The sequence below is a fragment of the Brachyhypopomus gauderio genome, chromosome 1, assembly GCF_052324685.1.
Source record: "Brachyhypopomus gauderio isolate BG-103 chromosome 1, BGAUD_0.2, whole genome shotgun sequence".
NCBI classification, from domain to species: domain Eukaryota; kingdom Metazoa; phylum Chordata; class Actinopteri; order Gymnotiformes; family Hypopomidae; genus Brachyhypopomus; species Brachyhypopomus gauderio.
The window spans coordinates 3,943,950-3,952,735 of record NC_135211.1 but is presented as its reverse complement, the minus strand read 5'-3'; positions in this window follow the sequence as shown (position 1 = coordinate 3,952,735).

Sequence of the window (8,786 nt, the reverse complement as noted above, 5' to 3'; positions counted from 1 at the left end):
TGTATAAGTGATTTGGGGAAATGGGGTGGGGGGGTGGTTGGGGAACGATTGGTAAGCTGTGATACCTAAGGAGCTACTGAGCATATGATTGGACTACCATAAGTATTTTATAGCAGTAGCATAAGTGTATATCAGTTTGAGAGTTGGCCAGTTCCTTAATAGTCTTGAAGACATTTTACATAAGACATGCAGTCAGTAACAACCGAGGTGGGTAATGATTGTGGATGTAAAGCAGATGGAGAAGCCAGATGACCCAGGCTCGAGGATGAATCTCGCTTGAAGATGAGAAGATCGTGCGTAATAGGGGAGGATACAGGATGAGGGGAACGTTTGAGGTGGTGAAGAAGAGGAAGTGTTTCAGTCAGGAGCTTTTTCCCAAACTGTAGTTAATATCATAAATGGATGTTGATGAGGTGTGTGTGTGTGTGTGTGTGTATGTGTGTGTGTGTGTGTGTGTGTGTGAGAGAGAGAGAGAGAGAGAGAGAGAGAGAGAGAGAGACACCATAACTACAATTTGTAGTAGAAGAAAAGTGCGGATGTGTGAAGGGCCCTCTTGTTCAAACATCTTCACATCCGTTGCATTGCTGGATATCTTTGACCGTGTAGGGGTTTTGCTGATGGTCCAGTGACCCAAAGTGCAGCTTGTGTGGGCAAGACCTTGAGGTGATTTAATTTTAAATTTGCAGGGAAGGAGTGGAGGAAGAGGTGTGTTCTCCCCTGCGATGGCTGTGTAGGTGTGTGAGTGTGAGATATATGTGGAGATATGTGAACTGCCCTCAGGTCCCGCCTCCTCTCATCCGTTGATGGATCTGGAATGCATCATGGCTGGACTGCACCTATGGGCTAGTTTCACTCCCACCTGTGAACGATTACGCAGAGAGGGAGAGAAAGAAAGAAAAAAAGCACCCTCCACCCTGGTACGTAACAGTCTGTGTATTTGAAATCTAATTGGGAAAGTGTGTGTGAGAGTGTGAGGGTGTGTGTGAGGGTGTGTTTGCATGTATATGTGTGCGTGACAGAGAGAGAGAGATTTGAAGATGTGATGATTCCTGCTCCAGAACAAACACTCCACTTTTAAAACATGCTAACCTACTGGAGCTTTGCACTTTAGACTCCAAAAAGAAATTAACCTTAATTACAGCACGTAGTTATGTCATGTTATATATATATAAAAGTTAATCTGTTCAAAGCAAAATGTTTTATGGTACTTTCCTTTACTACAATGCCATAGGCATTTTTCAGAATATTTACAATTAATTACAATTAGAAGTATTTACTATTTATTTAGCAAATGGGACTCTAGCTTTTGTGGTTTGAAAACATTTTAGCCAACTGCAACAAAAAACAGGAATGTGTCTTCATCAAGCACTCCGTAAGTTCACACCTACAAGAAAATAAATGAAGAAAATATGTTAAATGGGGTTTGATAAAAGGCCTATATTACGTTGGATTAAATGAATGAAAGGAATCGTCGTTTGAAGAGCTGAGGAGTTCCAGCTTCAGAGGGGCGGTGTGTCGTGGGGGTGGGGGAGGGGCATGTCCGGAGTGAGGGTGGAGTTTGAGGAGATGGCAGCTAATGACATCCATGGTTATGGACAGACAGACATCACACACTGTAGATGACAGACATCACACACTACAGGCTGCAGGACATTTTTAAATCTTACTAAAGTGTAATTGTTCAAAGTGATCTTCTGATATTTTGCTTTCTTCACTACAGATAGAACACAAACCCAAATCTCTGGTTTTCATCCATCTTATCACTAGGAAATGACATCACTTGCTGTATTGGAAAGTTCATCACAGACTCTCTGTAGTTGTAGCATTTTTAATTTAGTTGCTTTCCTAATGGTTTAAACTAAAGCTACTGTTCCTTTCTACATTAATCATTTTGATGTCACAGACCAAGAATTTTGCATAATTTGCATAATTGCTTACGTCTTGTAGTATTCAGTGGGTAATCAGTGTTTGTGTGCGTCCATGGCGACGCAGCCCACCCAGAGTGGAGGGATGTAACCCCACATTCCAAACGGTTGCCAGGATACGGACATATGCAGGAACTATGTGAGCGTGTAGTGCAAACTAGCCAGGGTCCTCGAGGAGGGTCAACCGGTCCCGTTCTGGGAACCACAAGAGCATTGGGTTAGGGTGGAGAAAACTTAATTTTGTCGCCTTTATCTCGAATCCTTTGCCTGTTTTGCACTCTTTGCTCTAAGTGGCAGTCCACGGTTTCTACGCTGCGTAAAAGAGTTTGGCATCCTGCTTGTGTCTGACTGATGAAGGGGTTTAAGAGTTATGAAGCGCATTATTGCCAACTCATTAGCAAATGAGTTGGATCCAAACAAGATCTATCCCTTTAGGACTGGAGACCTAACTAGCAGCCTCTTATCTGTGTGTGTGTGTGTGTGTGTGTGTGTGTGTGTGTGTGTGTGTGTGTGTGTGTGTGTGTGTGTGTGTGTGTGTGTGTGTGAGTGTGTGTGTGTGTGTATATATATGTGTGTGTGTGTGTGTGTGTGTGTGTGTGTGTGTGTGTGCGCGTGTCTGCACATGTGTGTGCACGTGTGTGTGCCTGTGTGTGTGTGCACGTGTGCACGTACATCTGTGTGTGTGTGTGTGTGCGCACGCATGTATGTACGTGTGTGAGTGTGTGTGCGCGCATGTGTGCATATGTGTGTGTGTGTGCGCGCATGTGTGTGTGTGTATATGGGTGTGTGTGTGTGTGTGTGTATGGGGGTATGTGTGTGTGTGTGTGTTCTCGTATACTCATAAGGAGCTGCGATACATCTACCGTGACCGTGCGGTGCTTTTATGATGCACTGATCTCCATGGAAACATCTCTCCAGTCTCCCTCACACATGCCCCCTTGTCCCTAGTGAGGGGGGGGGGGGGGGTGAACCGGGGGGACAGCTGTCCTTGTCATGTATTAGTCCCTCCCTGAATATCATTACTGCCGTGGTCAATGTCATCAACAGACACACCAGAGTGTAAATAAAACCCTTCAGTGGGAGGGCAGGCAGACCCGGACACACACACTTGGCATGACGTGAAACTTTATAAGAGTGAAGGTGCTCCAATTTCTCTTCCTCTACACCCCCCCAAAGCAGGATGAGGGGACAGAGAGACAGAAGAGGGGGTGAAGAGAGAGAGAAGGATGAAGGGAAGAGAGACAGAAGCGGAATGGGAGAGAGTGTCTCACTGTTGTGTCTACTGCTACACACACACAACTGAGGTGAAGTTGATGAACAGCCAGTGTGGACAGACGTCCTTCATAAGCCGTGTTACAGCTTCTCAGAAACATTGTGCTGCCTCAGCAGATAAAGGACCTCTCTCCAAAATGTCCTGTTTCTGTGGAAACTTTCTGTACTTCACTACAATTATTAATCTTTCTCTTAATCTCTTTTCTCAATTTTGAATGTTGCTGTCTGTACATACTTGCACAGCTGATGAAGGACCTCTGTCTGAAACATCCTGTTTCTCTGGAAACTGTGCACTTCACTACAATGATATGATTAATCTCTCTCTCTCTCTCTCTCTCTCTCTCTCTCTCTCTCTCTCTCTCTCTCTCTCTCTCATGGAGGTAGTTAGAGATACATTCATAAATCAACACTCGGCTTGAGCTGCAGAACACTACAACTTCATCATTGACACTCACTCGGAGGCCATTTGAGTACAGGGTCACTCTCTATAAGGTAGTATGGATCCATGCATTCAAGAGGTTAGCACTGAGTTCTGACCCTACCCACCTGCAGCAGAAATCAAGTCTCATAGTACCAGACAACGCTTTTCCAATCTTCTTTTGTCCAATTTTGGTGGACCCGTGTGAACTGAACTCAGTTGCCTGTTAGATAGGAGAAGTAGATGGTGTGGTCTTCTGCTACTATTGTGCATCTTCTTCAAAGTTCATGCTGTGTTTCAGAGATGTTCTTCAGTGTGAGTATTGGAGTTACTGCCTTTCTATACGATCAAACCAGTCTGGCCCTGCTCCACTGACCTCAGACTTCACAATGCATTTTCACTCAAAAAACTACTGCTCATTGAATATTTTCAATGACATATACACATATATTGTGTATATTACGTATACACAAATCCCTCTCTCTCTCTCTCTCTCTCTCTCTCTCTCTCTCTCTCTCTCTCTCTCTCTCTCTCTCTCTCTCTCTCTCTCTCTCTCTCTCCATGTTGCCATGGTGGCTAGATCTATGGCAGGGGTAATGGAGCCTTTTACTCATTTCTAGTTTCACAACCTGTATTGCTTAAGCTGGAATAAGACTGTTACGTGTATGTGATTGCAGATATGTGTGTGTGTGTGTGTGTGTGTGTGTGTGTGTGTGGCCGCGTGCTCATTTCCATAATTGCAAGGCATGCTGGCAGCGTGAGCTTGCTCAAAAGGTACACACCTGGCAACCCGCTGTAGTTTCATCAGGATGCCCATGGGGAGCAGTAAGGATACGTATATACGGACGCCGTTTTAAATGTAAAATTGGTATACGCTGTAAAGAAATGAAGGTGGCGCTCCATCCCTCCCCGATGATGATTCTCTCTGCTATTGATCATCACGTATGCTGGCGCTTATGTGAATAATCCCATCTACGCTTTCCCTCATGGTAATCGACCGTACTCACTCATTGGGCTTGCAGCACTAATTAGGCACAGCTCGGCTCCTCTCTGTCTAATCACAGTGCTGTGTCGGTTGCCAGGTCTTCCCCTGCAAATCCTGTATGGCCCTCAGGTTGGTGTTTTGTCCTGCTCCAATGCCCCCTGATTATAAAGTGATTATATAGCCATTATAAAGCGATCGTAAAGCCCGTGCGGGGCACTGGTGGGTTTATCTGAACCCAACCTGCATCCGAGTGAAGCAGAGAGATGTGAAGACTGAACTTTCACTGTAGGCCATGGAGAGACCACTGACTCCCTATTCAGGAAGAGCTCTTGTGTTGTGGGATTAACAACAGCTCCATGCCCTGTAACGCTCTATAACCCTCTATAACGCTCCACAGCGCTCTATAACGCTCTATAGTGCTCCATAATGCTCTATAATGCTCCATAAGGCTCTATAATGCTCTTTAACGCTCCATAATGCTCTATAATGTTCTATAAATGAGTGCAGCTCACTGTAGTTCACACAAATGGTGAAAACAGAGAGGACTGTATATGGGGAAACCTCTCCTCACTGCAAATGCTAGTGGAATATATGAATCCATCGCACACTCCAGTGCTAAGCTCGTAGTTGGAGGGAGGTGGAGGCTCCTGTACCCCAATTTTCCTCAAGTGCCACAGAACTGCAGGTTCTTTACATTTAGCAGTTGTTACTGCACCTGACGTAGCTCATGGAAGTGGTTGCCTATAGATTGACCTTGTGTAATAGATCAATAAAAATTATGCACAAAATCATGATGTTCTGCTTATATACATTGGCTGTAACATATATTAGCATGCAACCTCTCTAATTGTAAGGTAATTTTTTCCATTGTACTTCCTAAGCACTTTGAACTTCATACACGCTGATCTTACAGTTCACCATGATGCTCAGAAGAACAGAAGTACGGTGACTTGAATGCGACGGCGTATATCGCAGATCGACAACCTGGAGGCGTCTTGGGCCTTTAGCAGGCGAACGTCATTGGTTCTCCTCTGGTCATGTGACTGTGAGGCTGTTTGCGCATCATTTATGTGTGACCGTTGCCTCTTTAGAGATACGCCACAAAATGCTCCTCGCTCTGGGCTATCAGTCTTCAGAAGCTGGATCATTTACATTTCTACGGTTTTTGCTTTCCGTGACAAGTTAGCGGTTACCGTATTTGTTTGTATGCAAGTGGTTTGCTTTGCTCAACCTTGAAAAAGAGGAGGGACAGGACACTGGCACCCGAAGTGATGGCCTGTGTGTGTGTGTGTGTGTGTGTGTGTGTGTGTGTGTGTGTGTGTGTGTGTGTGTGTGTGTGTGTGTGTGTGTGTGTGTGTGTGTGTGTGTTGGTAGTTATGTATTAGCTCATAAAATACGCTTACACCCCAAGAGTGTGATTTCATGAAGGTTGTGTTTGGATAATGATTGCAGGAAACCAGACAGATCCTAGTTCAGTCTTAAACCTGCAGTACTGTTTAGCAGTGTCACCTCCTGAGACTGGGCAACATGTAAATTATGTTTTTTAATGAAGGTATCTTCTCAGCCATGGGACATTATGTACAGAGACCTTCTGGATCTGTGCTGAGTCATTCCGACAGCACCCAACACCGAATCCGAACATTAGTCTGGAGAGGAGAGGGCTTCTACTCCACTGGGACACTTGGACACTTGCATCTGTTAAAAAATACATGAGTCGCGCTCAGGTTGGCTTCTCATGTGACAGACGGACCACGTTTCACCTCAGCAAATGACACAGTCTGTGTGTGTGTGTGTGTGTGTGTGTGTGTATTTTTGTATGCGCACATGCGCGTGCGCTCTTGTGACCCTAGAGTGTGGAGAAGGAGGGAGTTTAAGGACAAGACACAATGACCAGGTGAGAGAGAGAGAGGGGGGAGGGAGATAGAAAGAGAGAGGAGAGTGGGAGAGAGGAGAAAAAGAAAGAGGAGAGAGACAAGAAAGAGAGAGAGAGCGAGCAGTAGGGAGGGAGACCGGAGATCGGACGCGGGCCCTCTGTGGGAGCCGGTAGCCACAGCAGTCGTACCCGTTGTTCTCATTTGAGAATGCTGCTCGTCTGATTTATTGATCTCAGGGCCACATCACTCACCAAATCAATGACACCCCAAGCAACACCTGAGCCAATTACCCTCCAGCCCCGGCTGGCCCCGCCCACCCTGCTGCTGCTGTTACATGCTCTCCCCGCATCATAATGCTATCAGCTCGACTTCCTGTCCCTCAGACAAGGACATTCTTCAGGCCACACACACACACACAATCATTTCATTTAATTCCATTCAGCATTACATTACGACAACACAGAAAACAAGGACGTCAAATTTAGATAATTTAAACTGGCAGAGAAAAAGAAAATGCCTTAACTTACACTATTATTAAGGAACCTGGCTTTTTTTGGACATGTTTACTTTAAAGAAATCTCGTCCAAATCTGGTGCAAGCAGTTCGTTTCTGACAGCTTTCTGTTGAATGTCCGTTTTCCAGAGAAACAGAATTTAAAAAGCACGTGACTTAGAAGCCATTGGAGTTCCTCAGTCAAACCCCTCCCACTTCACCATGGTGATGGTAAACAGTTCCGCTCCCTCAGCAGGGTGCGGGGATTAGGGCATCCCAGTCTGTAAACTCCGTGATACAGTCGCACAACCAAAACCCCACATTCCACTATGTGCTACCAGACAACCGCAGTTTGACTGAGGGCAAGTCTCAAAGATTAATTTAAAGGCATTTCTACCAGGAACAGCTGTGGTTCAGAAATGGTCAGTTTGTCTTCCGTTTGGGCTGTGTGTTTGTCTGTCTGCTCCTCTGTGTCCTTGTGTGCATGTGTGCAATGAAGCACTTCCCCAACTCCTGTGTGTGTGTATCTCTAATGAGAAGGATTTCCTCCTCTGTGTGTGTGTGTGTGTGTGTGTGTGTGTGTGTGTGTGTGTGTGTGTGTGTGTGTGTGTGTGTGTGCATTGCAAGCACAGTGTCTGTGTGTAAGTTTAATGAGAAAGACACTCCCTCCTTTGTTTGTGTGTATTTATGGAGGGCACAGTATCTGTGATGTGTGTGTGTGTGTGTGTGTGTGTGTGTGCGTGTGTGTGTGTGCGCGCGCGTGTGTGTGTGTGTGTGTGTGTGTGTGTGTGTGTGTGTGTGTGTGTGTGTGTGTGTGTGTGTGTGTGTGTGTGTGTGTGTGTGTGTTTAATGACATGTATTTCCTCACAGCCAGGTGTCTCTTTCTCACTAGGTGCTAGTTCAGCAGACTGTGAGCAAATCCACAACTAAAGACTCAGTTCTGTATGGTTGTGTATGGTGGTGTGTGGTGGTGTGTGGTGGTGTATGGTTGTGTATGGTGGTGTATGATGGTGCATGGTTGTTTTATGGTTGTGTATGGTGGTGTATGGTGGTGTATGGTTGTGTATGGTGGTGTGTGGTGGTGTATGGTGGTGTATGGTTATGTATGGTGGTGTGTGGTGGTGTATGGTGGTGTATGGTTGTGTATGGTGGTGTATGGTTGTGTATGGTGGTGTATGGTGGTGTATGGTTGTGTATGGTGGTGTATGGTGGTGTATGGTGGTGTATGGTTGTGTATGGTGGTGTGTGGTGGTGTATGGTGGTGTATGGTTGTGTATGGTGGTGTGTGGTGGTGTGTGGTGGTGTATGATGGTGTATGGTGGTGTATGGTGGTGTATGATGGTGCATGGTTGTGTATGGTTGTGTATGGTGGTGTATGGTGGTGTATGGTTGTATATGGTGGTGTATGGTGGTGTATGATGGTGTATGGTTGTGTATGGTTGTGTATGGTGGTGTATGGTGGTGTGTGGTGGTGTATGATGGTGTATGGTGGTGTATGGTGGTGTATGGTTGTGTATGGTTGTGTATGATGGTGTATGGTGGTGTATGGTGGTGTATGGTGGTGCGTGGTGGTGTATGATGGTGTATGGTGGTGTATGGTGGTGTGTGGTGGTGTATGATGGTGTATGGTGGTGTATGGTGGTGTATGGTTGTGTATGATGGTGTATGATGGTGTATGGTGGTGTATGGTTGTGTATGGTGGTGTATGGTGGTGTATGATGGTGTATGGTTGTGTATGGTGGTGTGTGGTTGTGTATGGCTGTGTGTGGTTGTGTATGGTTGTGTATGGTGGTGTTTGGTTGTGTATGGTTGTGTTTGGT